The 14,116-nt window shown below is 42.2% G+C and overlaps 1 pseudogene; it reads left to right on the top strand.

Moving 5' to 3' along the window:
- Positions 1-4,255: 4,255 nt before the first annotated feature.
- LOC114495106 lies at positions 4,256-5,201 on the top strand (annotated as a pseudogene).
- Positions 5,202-14,116: the final 8,915 nt, after the last annotated feature.

Raw genomic sequence — 14,116 nt, 5'->3', positions numbered from 1 at the left:
TCGCCGTCAGTATTTTCTGTGCTGTGGTTTAACCTGCCTCTCCTAGGCTTGGTCTCCAGCGCTTTCTTCGCAAAAACTCCTGCATTTAGAACATGTATTGGCCCAAGTCTTGATGGAAAACCAGTGACAGCTCAAATTGATTGACTAAGGTAGAGTTTAACAAAGGGGTTATTTACAGAGGTGTGAGCAGGGTTTCAGGGACCAACAGAGGATACAATAGGACCCCAGAACTGGCAAGAGCAGGGATTCATCGTCACCATTACCACCATTACCACCACTCAGTCTGAAGGGCAAAATGGGAGTGGAGTGATCAGAACCCAGAGGGGGTGGCATGGAGAAGCCACCTGGCAGGAACTGTGGCTTTCATCTCAGGACAGTGAACCCAAGGCAACCTCGATTTCACTCTCCTTCTAGCTTCAGAAGTCCCACCGGTGCCTTATATCAGCCAAGCCCCCCAGAAGTCAGAAGGCATGGAGACCCATTGATGAGATCCAAAAAGGTCAGCCTTCCTGGGCAAGATCACGCCAGAGAAGGGTGGGCAGGGAATCCGGAGAGCTGGACAAGAACCGTCCAGCACCAGGAATAAGGGGGGTCAATGTGGGAGGCAAGGGGTGGTTTCTGATCCGTGGGTTTCATGCTCCTTTCCCACCCACCCACACACACCTCTGACTCCACACACACACCCCCCTTTGTCTTCTCTCCCTTTCCCGTGATCTTTCCTTTTGTATTTTGGAAATCTGACCACTCAAGTCATGGCTCTGGGTTTTCAGCCAGGAATTCACTCCAGGCCCATGGAGCCAAATCTGTTTCATCTCAGTCTCTTGGTCATTGCAAGTCCTGAGCTGAACTCGAGGGCGTGTGCCTGCCAAGGTGAAGGATGACTTGCAAAGGAAGCGCTGGTATGATTCTGTCGAGTTCCACACCACGTTGTTCGCAAGGACCTTCTTGGTGTCGTCAGAGCCACTGCTCTAAGGGCTCATTTTGAGGAACAAATCTTAGAGGTCCAAGCTGAAGTTTTTCATAAGCTCTGCCTGGATGAGCCAGTGACTGGACTGCACCAGCAGTGGTGGGTCTGGTGTCTTCTGCGCTCAGCAGAGAGGCCGACAGTGGTCCAGCCTGGAGGTGGCAGATGAGAGCATCATGGCGGCCAGTGCTCTTAGAGGAGGCTGGCTGGAAAAAGATCTTTTTTCTCTCTTTTAAAGGAATCAGGACATCTAAAAGTTTATTTTTATGCAGAAATAATTCCCTTTTTTTGGCTCATGAATGAACTTTGCCTTGATTTCTGCTTCTGAAAAGAATTCGTGGGCATGAATTATAGTTTTGATCATATTCAGTAATATTTTTCCTCTCAGAGCCTTGCTAGGGAAGCCACTTCCATCGTGAACAAGAAATGGGGCTGTTTAGAAGGGGTAGGTGGGTGGCAATATTTATTTTATATCGCAAAGATTAATTTCACAAACTTTGATGTTTTACCTCAACTATGTACCCACTAAAATGAACCAAAACCTTATACTCAGATGATATTGCAATTCGGTACCTTAAATCAGAGGTCCCAAACCAACAGTGGGCAGGTAGGACGTTTCCACAGAACTGTCTGTTCGCAGTTCATTGCTGTGTGTCCCGGTCTTCCCCCTCATGTTCGCCCGTCCGAGTCCCGCAGATGCTTCTAGCCAACTGTTCCTCCACTGGGAGGCCACCCGCCCACGTTGGTGTCCATCACGGACTTTGCCCAGTCACGTCTACATGTTTTTTAGTTCTTCTTTCGCACACAAATGGCAGTTCAGTTGTACTGGCATCATTTTATCCTGGAGATACCCCAAAGAAGTGCAGGGAGCACCCCACGTGGGTGCTAAGGTGGAAGCACAAAATCTTTCACAATAGGACATTTTGCAGAAAGGGGAATTTTTAGGAGAAAAAAAAAGGTTGTTTTTTTTTGGAAACAAAATGTCGGTTCTTTTATCTTCTCCTATGCCTTCCCTTTTAACTTCTTTTTTTGGCTGAACTTCTATAGAGTTGGGAGGAAGTTTTGAGTAAGTTTCTAATGTGTCAATTGGCAAAGCTAAAGGGCTTCATGAAATAATGGCTACGCTCTAGTCCAGCGATTTTCAACCAGTGTGCTGCAATAATTTTTTAAAAACATGCATTACCTGACTCTTTAGTTAAAGGCACTGAGCTCTTTTTCCTTAGATTGTCAATTTTTTAAAAAGATTTTATTTATTTATTTATTTATTTTTTAGAGAGGGAAGGGAGGGAGATAGAGAGAGAGAGAGAGAAAAACATTAATGTGCGGTTGCTGGGGGTTATGGCCTGCAACCCAGGCATGTACCCTGGCTGGGAATCGAACCTGGGACACTTTGGTTCTCAGCCCATGCTCAATCCACTGAGCTATGCCAGCCAGGGCATAGATTGTCAATTTTTTAAAAAATGGCAAAAGCCAACACAATAGCCATCCAGTGTGAATGAATCAAAATTATACCTATTCTGGGGGCAGCTCTGCAAAAAACATGGTATGTTTTTTGGTGTGCCACAGATTTTTGGTAATTAGTTTATGTATGCCACGAGATGAAGGGTTGACATCGCTGCTCTAGTCTCATACCTGGTGTGTGAAGGTATGACTGTCAAGTCAGATGTAGGCGAACTGACCTAGGAGGTTTCCTTCTCTTCCGGTTTTGCCCTATGGCTAGTGTCTCAGGACACATGTAACCCAATTATCCCCAGCCGGCAGTATCCCCTGGTTACAGCCTTTGCATTTTTGAGCCCATCAAAACAACCAACCCACTTGACTTCAGCTCCCTCAGTAGCCAACTGGAGGAAGCTAACTAGTTCTTAACAGATGTGAGCAGAGAACTAAGGGGCCAGTGTGTAACTAATTCCAGGTAAAGTATTAGCATTTAACATGGGGCTTCTTGGAGATACTGCTCAAATATACAAATGTCACTCTAATGGTGAGAACTTGGGGAGCTTTAGCAGGTGAATGGGCAACTGTGCCTTCGGTAGACGAGACCTTTTGGAAGGCTTCATGTCATTTTAACCTCAGTGATGCCCCTTTTCACATTGGGGCGATCCCTACAGTCTAACGGCAGGACCCTCGGGGCCTGGGGTCAGAGCCTCCAGGCTGCAGACTCAGATGTGGAAGGAGCCTGTAGTGCTTCAGCTTTGTTTGTTTGGTCTTTGACACACACCAACCAGACGGCACTCAGTAAGATCCAAGATTAGTGGCACCGCTGCTTGATGACTAACGCAATTAAATAAGTCTTGGTGCTGGCACAGCACCATAATAACAAGTCCCATAGCGTCGAATGCTCCTGCCAGATGGATTGCTCAAACCTTTGGAAGCACACTCAAGTACACATACTTAATCACTGCAGGCCCAATTCGTGGAAAAATGACATGGTACTTGTGTGGGCGGAAGGTTCCTGCCACTTTTGGGGGGTAATCAATCCCATTGTCAGCTTTCAAAGACAATATTGTCCTGATTTCCTCTCTTGCGGGCTAGGGGGATTGAAGTATTAGAAGTATAATGAATTTGAGAGATATAATAATTTTTTCCAAATATCTTAGATGTTTATAGAACAGGCCTGATTTCAAATATCCTGTCCCACTGCCTTTTAAAGTACATTCTGTGCTCATTAAACTGGGTCCCAATTTTTACTTTAAATGTAGGCGATAGCATTTCTTCTATTCAGTTTATTAAAGAATGCAACCAACCTGCTCAGGAGGGATGTGTGTATTGAAGAATAAGTTAAGCCTCACTGAGGTTCCAGCTCAGTCGAAGCTGTGAGTCCTGCGCAGGTCACAGAGGTGCTGCTAGGAGTTATGGGCCCTGAAGACCAGCCCTGGATCTCAACTTAGCAATCGGTATTCTCATCTGAACTGTGAGAAGAAAGGGTAGCTGGTCTGTGGCATTCCTACCGGAAAGACCCGACGTTTTCCGAACCAGCACATTTGCAGGCTGTGGCTGTACTTCGCCAGGGAGTTCACTCATCAGTGGCTTCTGCTACATGCGTTATGACTAAAAACACAGCCCAAGGCCCTCTATCCTCTGATTACATTTTTGAACCATAATCCAAATATGGCGCACACGACTACCATCCTTTACCTACCTATAGCCCTGGAGGAAGAGAAAGGTATTTACCTGTGGGATGTGGAAAGTAGAAAATATTTTGATTTCCTGAGTGCTTAACAGTGCTGTGTGTGAACCACGAACATTGTCATCCAAAGATTGTGAATGCTCTGAAAAGTCAAGCAGACAAATTGACTTTAACATCTAGGCTTTCTGTAATAATGCACTTGGTGAATACGAAGAGTATGTTACTGAACTTTCAACTACCACCCAGTTCGTCCTGTGAATACAGGAGTGGAGGCTGCGGAGACCGCATGCAAACTTGATCGAGATGGGGATATGCCATGAAGGGTATTCCGAAATACAAAGCAAAGATTATTTTTGCAGCTGGAAACTCTTGGGGTAGAACTATGTCTGCTCTCTCCAGTTCCACACACCCAAGCAGTTATGATGGTTTTGGACCATTTATGCCAGATCTCAAAATCATCCCATGTAATGATCTGCCTGCTCTTGAGATGGTTTTCAGGATCCAGACCCAGGTTCATGATAGAATGAATGCAGGGTGAAGTGGGCACTACCGTTTCCCATCCAGGCTACCTAACAGGCAGGCAGAAGTTCTGCACCCAGCACCAGGTTCTGTTTATTGCTGATGAAATATAGACAGGATGGGCCCCAACTGGTAGATGGCTGGCTATTGATTACGAAATGTCAGACCTGATCTAGTCCTTCTTGGAGAGGCACTATCTGGTGGCTTACACTGTCTCTGCAGTATTATTGTTTGATAAGGAAATAATGCCAACCCTTACACCAGGGGAGCACGGGTCAACATACAGTGGCCAACCTTTCAGCAGCCAAGTGGCCGTAGCATGCCTTGAGGTTTTGGGAGAAGAAAACGTTGCTGAAAATGCAGACAGAATGGGTGCCATCTTAGGAGGTGAACTCATGAAGCGACCCTCTCTGACACTGTAACCACTGTTGCTATCGGAGAAACCAAAGATTACTGCAACTCTGAGATAATGGACTTCAGGCCAAGCTGACCCTTGGCGACATCATCAAGTTGGCACCTCCGCTTGTCATCAAGGACAAGGAGACTCAGGAGTCCCTAGAAATCATGATCAAGGTCACCCTGTCTTTCTAAGGGTAGTGACTGCGAGGGCCCGGGGGCCCGGGGGCCTGCTGCAGACAGGCAGCTCGGCGAAGCCCTGGAAAAAGCCCCTGTGTTTCTTCTGCCTTAACACAGGCATGTTCCGCTTACCCTGTGTCTTCAAGGACTTTTTAAAAATATAAATTGTTTTCAGTTCATGTGTAATGCAAGGACATTTGCAATCATGCAGTCTGCTGTGTAAGAGAATGCAATGGCATCTACATTCAATTACGTGTTTTTGTGTGCTTTCTTTTAATCAAGCCCTGTATAATTTATTTACATTTTTATAATTTCCTTGCTGATGTAAATGCATTATATTTCAAGTTATATGGGATTTTACAAAGAAGACTGGTTTAACCTTACAAAGTTGAAGTATAATAACTGAATTTTAGGAAGGATTAAGTGATTAACCTTATATAAACTACTAGCTTTAAATAAACTTCATATTGGCTTAGCCAAAAAGTTTGTTTAGTTTTTTCTGTACGATGGCTCTAGTAGCGCTTAGTCATCTTTAACTTCATTTGAAACAGTTTTGTTGCATTGCATTGTGACAGCTGTCATATCAGAGTGCATTTAAAAAAAAACTGATCAAAATTGGTGAATTTCTGTGTAGCCATTTTAATATTGAAAATGGAAGAAAATAAGCAACATGTTAGCATATTATGCTTTATTATTTCAAGAAAGGCAAAAATGCACCCGAAACACACACACAGAGAAGGATTTGTGCAGTGTGTGGAGAAAGTGCTGTGGCTGGCGAAGTTTCATGCTAGAGATGTCTTGCTGGATGGTGCTCCACAGTCGGGTAGACCAGCAGAAGTTTGTAGTGATCAAATGGAGACATTCACTGAGAACAATCAACATTATAGCACACGGGAGATAGCTAACATACTCCAAATACCCAAATCAATAAAGCTATTGGTGAAAGTGAAAAACATATCTTTTATTCCACAGAAGAACACCATATGGGCTTTTTGGCCAACCCAATATTAGTCAACACCAGAATCAGTGTCATCATTTTGAAGTAAGAATTAATGTTTAACATTTCCCAATTATGTTTTAAGTGTTGATATAATTTTTTAAAAAGTAAAAATCCCTTATTTTCACTTTTTATTAAAATTCAGAATAAAGTTTATATTTTAAATGTCAAAAACCTTAAATAATTTTAAAAAAAACTAATTGCGTATATTGTTCAGTCTACTTATCCCCACTAAATCAACAAGACAGTCAATGTTTCCTTCTATCAATATTTATCACAGGCAAGGCACTTGACAGATGGAGCATCAGCACATGGACATATCTCTCCTCAAGGAGCTGAGAGTGTAGCTGAAGAGGAAAACTGGCACTCGTGAATGGCTGTGAATAAGAAGTGTGGATAAATAAACGTGATAACTGATGTCACGTGACATTGATTGTTACTGTTATTCAAGCTCAAGGAGAAAGAAAGAACTACAGGAAAATATAGACACACTTTTCAAGGAGGTGGCATATGACTAGACCCCTAAGGTCTTATTTGGCTTAGGTTAGACACAGAGCAAGAGAGTCTATGCAAGCAAAGAGACTGTGGCGGGCATGCGGTGGGCATGTGGTGGGCATGCGTGCTAAGGCAAGGCTGAAGGAGTGGAGGGTGTGACTGGGAGAAATGAGACACCAAATTGAGCTATGTAGGCTTAGCCTGTGGGATGTCTTCAGATAGGCAGAAACATTCAGGCATTGTGGTATAGTCCACAGGGAACCACTGAAAGATTATAACGAAAAGCTTAATTTCATAACCCTTCGGCTAGATCTTCCATTGTGATTCAAGTGGTAGTAAGGAGGCCTGACACTAACTCAGTTTAAATGCAATGGAAAGGAAGGAGAGATGGGAATGAAGTTGAAAAGGATCTATCAGGACCACACAGGAATCAAGGGAAGACTGGGCCGCAGCTTACTGCAAACCCAGCCACGATGCCCAAGGTAATCATGGAATAATCTAGTTCCACTGAACTGAGACAACGCTCATGCCACCGACAGAGAGATGACTTCAAGAGCGCCCCTGTTTGGGAAAGGAAATGAATTGGGTTTCAAACCCATGGATTGTAAGGCGATGAAGGGAAATTAAAATCTCTCTTAGATAATCAAAGAGGTACATATAGCCCAGGTGAGAGGTCATGAAAACAATCACCTGTGCCCTGACTGGTGCAGCTCAGTGGGTTGGGCAGCATCCCACAAGCCGAAAGGTCACCAGTTTGATTCCTGGTCAGGGCACATGCTTGGGCTGTGGACCAGGACCCTGGCTGGAGGCATGTAAATGGCAGCCAATTGATGTTTATCTCACTTATAGATGTTTCTCTTTCTCTCTTTCTCCCTCCCTTCCCCTCTCTTTAAAAATAAAAAGATAATAAAATCTTTAAAAATAAAAAGAATCAGAAATTAGCCAGGCAGTGAAAGACAAATACTATATGATCTCACCTATAAGTGGAACCTAATCAACAAAACAATCAAGCAAAACAGAACCAGAGACATGGAAATAAAGAACAAACTGACAGTAGCCAGAGGGGAGGGGACAGGGTATAACAGGGAAGGAGGGGAGGAGTCAAATCAAGGAACCTGTGTAAGGGACCCGTGGACAATGACAACGGAGGGGGGAGGATTGAATGTGGGAGGTGGGGAGGGGAGTAGGGCAGGGGAGAGTAATGGGGGAAAATGGGGACATCTGTAATTGAACAACCATTTAAAATTTGTTTTAAAAAACAGATACACTCGTATCACCTGCACGAGTGTAATACTGAAGCCACGGTAATTGCTGACGATGCCAAGGAAGAGAGCCTGTGCCCAGAGCCAAGCTTTCCTGCTCTCATCCCTTAAGACTGAGAACCGGGTATAGTCCATGCAGAAGGCCTGCCCCACTCTGGGGGATGTTACAGTAACAGAGCCGTGCACGTCAGCCTATCATACTTGATCTAATGGCATTTCATTATTGAAACTCTGTGAGGGAATTGTTTTTAAAATGTGTTAACTTCCGCTACATTTAAAAAGCAAGTTCCCAGAGTGAATGGGATACGTCAGCCTCCCAGCCTGAGGCACTGTCTAAATCCACCTGTTTCAAATCTGACACAGGTGATCACACGCAACTACCTTGCTAAGTCGCACAGTTGTTACCATCTTGATTCTTCGATGAGAAGACCGAAGACCACAGAAACCTGGTAGTTTGATTCAGATCAAATAGTGAGTGGCAGAAATAAAACTGTAGCAAGGGGGCTTGACACCAACGTTGCGCTCTTTGACCTCTGTGATTGGAGGTCATGTTCAACAACAATGCTTGAAGGTGGGGACTCTTCCAAAAAGCCAGGTGAACAAACTCCTGCAATGCTAGATCTCCAGAAAGGATCCTCAAAAGAAGCAGATTGCTAACTTCTCTCTGCTTCCTACACCCCCCGTACACGTGGGCGTGCACACACATCCACGTGCCCAGATCTCCTGAAAGGCCCGTCAGGTCAGGAGTCACATTGCAGTCCACCGCAGGTGCACAGGGGTGGGGTTTATGAAAAGTAATCAGGCTGCTACATATTCTTAGTTTATAAATATAGGCGCTTCTCTACTCACAAATTTTCAACTCACAACTGTCTATACAATGAACAAAGCTACTTTTCAAAGCAAAAGCCCACCGTCCTTGCTCTTCACCCACAGATGACACCAGGGCTGTGTGTGCAGAGACGGTTTAGTCTCAACTAAAGCCGGTGAGCCTGTGGCCAACATCATAACCCTAGGCAGGTAAAGTCAGTGAGTGAAGTGGTACCAGGGTAAGACCACCAAGAGTGATGAGAGCTGTGAGGGACCGGGCGGTGCATGGCTATGGAAACAGGGCAGCGACACCCCAGTTCTAGCTGATGGTTATCAGGAAGGTTTGGGGACCCACCATTGCAAGGTTTTCAAGATGGCATGAAAATTCATGTGAAAATCTTAGTTCTTATGTAAAGTGTCCTGGATTTTGAATTTCGAAGCTAATTCACATTTTATAAAAGCGCTCCACAGCCCAGACACACCCGCATCTGCAGGCCAGATTACTCTGATTTTTGAGTTAGTTTACTAACATCATTAACTCTGTCATGCCCAGAAAGTGCAAAGCTTTTGGAAACTGATGAAAGTGATAAGAAAGGGGCCAAGAAATTCTGAAATTCTGAACTCAATGTCACCAATAGGCACATTCTCTGGAGAAATCTAATTTTTCATGGATGTGGATACATTAACTGATTCCAAAGTAATGCTTTGGATTCATGAAGAGATAAACTTAAAAACAGCTTTTAAGGACCTTATGTGTTCATCAAGACAGAAACACAAACAACACATATTTATATTGTAAATCTTGTTTTAAAAGGGATTCTCCTAATGTGTTTATAACAGGAATACTGCTCTTTCCTCTGCAAAAGCTTGCCTTGAGAATGGGATAGACTGGAATGCCCACATGCGCACCAGGACTCGAAATGCACGAAGGTGCAAGAGACCAGAGGAGGCCAGCTCCCAGACCCTTGGCAGAGAATCCAATGCTAAGACATGTGTAGTAACTGAGGGAATGATAGTGATATAGCTTTGTAGTATCATACTTCTATTGTTCTATATTAAATTGATATTTGTATCTATTTATAATATTTTGTACTAAGCATTTGAGAGCATGCATGTCAAGATTTCCTTATGTTTTTATTTTTTAAAAAAATTTGAGAAAGATTTCTATTCTAGCCATGATTGAATAGCTGAGACTAGACTTACCCCCTAACCATAAAGAAAAACAAAACTAGACACAAGCCCCGGCTGGTGTGGCTCAGCAGATTGAGTGTAGGCCTGCAAACCAAAGGGTCACTGGTTCAATCCCTGGTCAGGGACACATGCCTGGATTGCAGGCCAGGCCCCCAGGTGGGGGCATGCAAGAGGTAGCTAGTTGATGTTTTTCTCCCTCTATTTCTCCTTCCCTCCCTCTCTCTAAAGATAAGTAACTAGAACCCTTTAAAAAAACTAGACAAAATATGGAAGGAAATAGTTCTGGGATATTAGACAATAGGTGACACTCGACTATGATCTCTGAGAGAATGGAAACAAGAGAGGAGAATCTGGTGATCGCCCTGACTATCAGTGTGGATGCTTTTCTGGACCACGCAACATAAAGAGAGAGAGGCCCCAAGTGGAGTTTGCGATCTTGCGGTATCTGAGGAGACAGAGATAGAGATCAACACGACTGAGTTGGCGAGAACTTGTGAAGCAGAGTAGGGCAGGGGGGTGGGGGGACAGTGTGTGGAGAAAGGGTTTCAGAAAACTTCAAAAGGATAAAAAATAATCGCATTAAATACAAATAGTCTAAACATCCCAAGATATATCATGCTAATACTATAGATAAATAAATCAGAACAAACTTAAGCTGGATTTGTGTATTAATGTCAGGCAAAATAGATCTCCCAGAAAAGAATGCTATCAAAGATAAAAAGGCTTGTTTTCATAATGATAAAGGCTAACTCACCAAGAGAACATAACAATCATAAAGGTTTATGCAACTAATAACAGATCTCCAAAATACATGGAATAAAACCACTAGAACTACAAGGAGGAAAAGATAGCTACAAAGATAATTGGAAAGTTCAACACTCCTCTCCTGACATGTTTACACGAGCTGACATAAAATCAGTAAGGATACAGAAAATGTAAACAAGTCTGTCAACCACAGTGATCTGACAGACATTTCCGGAACACCCCACCGAGTGACGGCAGAACGGAAAGTCAGTCATTCTTCTCACAAACACTAAAAACATTTACCAAGACAGACCATATTCTGGGTGCATAACACAGTACAAATCTCAAAAAACAGAACAGGATTTAAGTCATACAGAGTATGTTCTCTGACCGGAATTAAATTTAAAATCCATAACAGAAAGTTATACTTAAAAATCTTCAAATATTTGGAAGCCATGTTACTTACTTTTAAGTAACCCATGGGCCAAAGAAAAAGTTAAATGATAAGTTAGAAAATATTTTGAACTAAGTGCAAGTGAAAACATAAGATTCTCATACTTGTGGGGGATACAGCTAAAGCAGTACCAGAAAGTATTAAGAAGAAGTAATAAGAGATTGTTGTGAACCACTTTATAGTAACAAATGCATGTCAAAAACTTAGACAACTTTAATTAAACAAATTCTTGAAATACAAAACTTATCACACAAAAAGACATAGATAACCTGAATGGCCTTATAGCTATTTAAAATATTTTAATTTCTTTTAAATATTTTTCCGCAAACAAAACTCCAGGTCCATGTGGTTTCAAAGGGAACTCTGTCAAATATTTAAGAAAGAAAGAATATCAGTTCTACCCAAACTCTTCCAAGAGATTGAAGAGAACTGATTGCTCACCAGTTTATTCTCTGAGACAGCATTACTATGACAAAGACATTTTAAGAGAAAAAAAAAGATCCACACATACACGGTCAATTCATTTTTTAAGGTGCCAAGGTAATTCAATGGAGAAAGACAAAGGAATAGTGCTGGACATCTATGTGCAAAAGAAAAAAAAAGAGCCTCAACTCTTACTTCATACCATATATGAAAATATAAAAAGTAACTCAAATTGGGTCATAGTGCTAAATGTGAAATGCAAAATTATATAACTTCTAGAGAAAAACATGGGAGAAAACCCTTATATCACTGGGATGGGCAAGGGTTTCTTATGACACAGCAAGAATAAAAGAGAAAAAAAACTGATAACTTTTACTATGTCAAAATTATAAACTTCTGATCTTTGAAAGATACCTTAAAGAAATTTAAAAGACAAGGAACAAGCTAGGAGAAAATATTTGCAAAACACACCTCAGAAATGGTATTTTGGGGAGGTGTGTTTTGCAAATATCCAGGATACATAAAGAACACTTAGAACTCAGTAATAATAGTACAAATAAAACAATTCCATAAAAAATGGGCAAAATATTTAAACAGGCAGCTAACTAAAGAGATACTGTTAGAAAATAATCACTTAAAAGATACTCAATAGCATTAGTCATTGGGGAAATGCAAGTTAAGTCCACAGTGACAAATCTATTGGAATAGCTAAAGTTTTGAAATCTGAAAGTACTAAGTGCTGATGAGGATGTGGAACAAAAGGAGCTTCCATACATTACTGGTAAAAAACAAAACTGTAATAACCTTAGAGAATAGTTGTTTTTTTTTAAGTTAGACATACCATTTGACCTAGTAATTCTATTCCTAGGTATTTACATAAGATAAATGAAAATACATATCCACAGAAAGACATGTATGCAACTATTTTTAGCAACTTTAATTATAACTTCTCAAAATAGAAGTTACTCAAGTGACCACCAACATAAGTGGATCACAAATTACGATATATTCATTCCATGGAATATTATTCAGCAACAAAAAGAAAGAAATGGCTAATATTGACAACATGGATGAATCTCAAAGACATATTGCTAAGTGAAAGAAACCAATCTAAAAAGACTACATATGTATACACCCAGTTATATGGGGAATTCTGGGAAAGGCAGGCAGATCAATGTTTGCCAGTAGCTGAAGCGGGGAGAAAGGGGATTGTCTACAGATGCACAAAGGAACTTTTTGGAATAATAGAAATAGTCTGTATTTTTTTAAGAAAAAACATTCAGTTTACTTATTAAAGAAAAGTCCTTACAGCCGTGCAGTGCATGAACCCCTTTCCCGTCATATTTACTGTGCTCAGCCTCTAGTATCTGAATCTGAGAAGTAGGCTATTTAAAACTGGATTAGAAACAATGGCAACAGGAGTTCCAGCCAAGATGGAGACACAGGTAAACACAGTGTGCCTCCTTGCACAATCAAAAGAAGGACAACAATAAATTTAAGAACAAAAACCAACCAGAACTGACAGAAAATCGAACTGTATGGAAGTCTGACAACCAAGGAGTTCAAGAAGAAACACTCACCCAGACCTGTTGGAGGGGCGGAGACAGGCAGCCGGTGGAGAGGACTTGCAGCAAGGCAGGGGCTGGAGGGCCGGATGGTCCCACATTCGTGTATAGATAAACTGGGAAGAACAATTGGAGAGCAAGACAAATGGAGCAACCCAGGGTTCCAGTGCCGGGCTGTAAAGCCTCAAATCCTCTGACTGCAAACACCTGTGGGGGTTGAGGCAGTGGGAGAAACTCCCAGCCTCATAGGAGAGTTTGTTGGAGAGACCCAAAAGGTCCTAGAAGGTACACAAACCCACCCACCAGAAAATCAGCACCAGAAAGGCCCCATTTGTTTGTGGGTAGCAGGGGAAGGGACTGAAAACTGGCTGAGAGTAGAGCAAGCACCATTGTTTCCTCTCAGACCCCTCCCCACATACAGCGTCACAAACCAGAAACGTGGGTTTGCCTGGTCCTGGTGAACACCTGAGGCTCCGCCCCTTACTACATAACAGGTGCAAGAAAGACCAGATCAAAGCTCCAGAAAAAATACAACTAAGTGACAAAGAAGTAGCCAACCTGTCAGATACACAGTTCAAAACACTGGTAATCAGGATGCTCACAGAACTGATTGAGCTTGGTCGCAAAATGACAGAACAAATGAAGGCTACTCAAAGTAAAATAAAGCAAAATATACAGGGAACCAGCAATGATGGGAAGGAAATCAGGACTCAAATCAACAGTTTGGAGCAGAAGGAAGAAATAACCATTTAACCGGAACAGAATGAAGAAATAAAGAAAACGAAAGAAATGAAGAAAATGAAGAAAAGAAATGAGGAGAGGCATAGGAACCTCCAGGACATCTTCAAATGTTCCAACTTGAAAATCATAGGGGTGCCAGAAGGAGAAGAGGAAGAACAAGAAATTGAAAACTTATTTGAAAAAATAATGAAGGAGAACTTCCCCAATCTGGCAAAGGAAATAGATTTCTAAGAAGTCTAGGAACTGCAGAG

The sequence above is a fragment of the Phyllostomus discolor genome, chromosome 4 (genome assembly GCF_004126475.2).
Source record: "Phyllostomus discolor isolate MPI-MPIP mPhyDis1 chromosome 4, mPhyDis1.pri.v3, whole genome shotgun sequence".
Taxonomy (NCBI): Eukaryota; Metazoa; Chordata; class Mammalia; order Chiroptera; family Phyllostomidae; genus Phyllostomus; species Phyllostomus discolor.
Note: the sequence above shows the minus strand (reverse complement) of the source record. Positions and strands in the feature narration are given on the sequence as shown.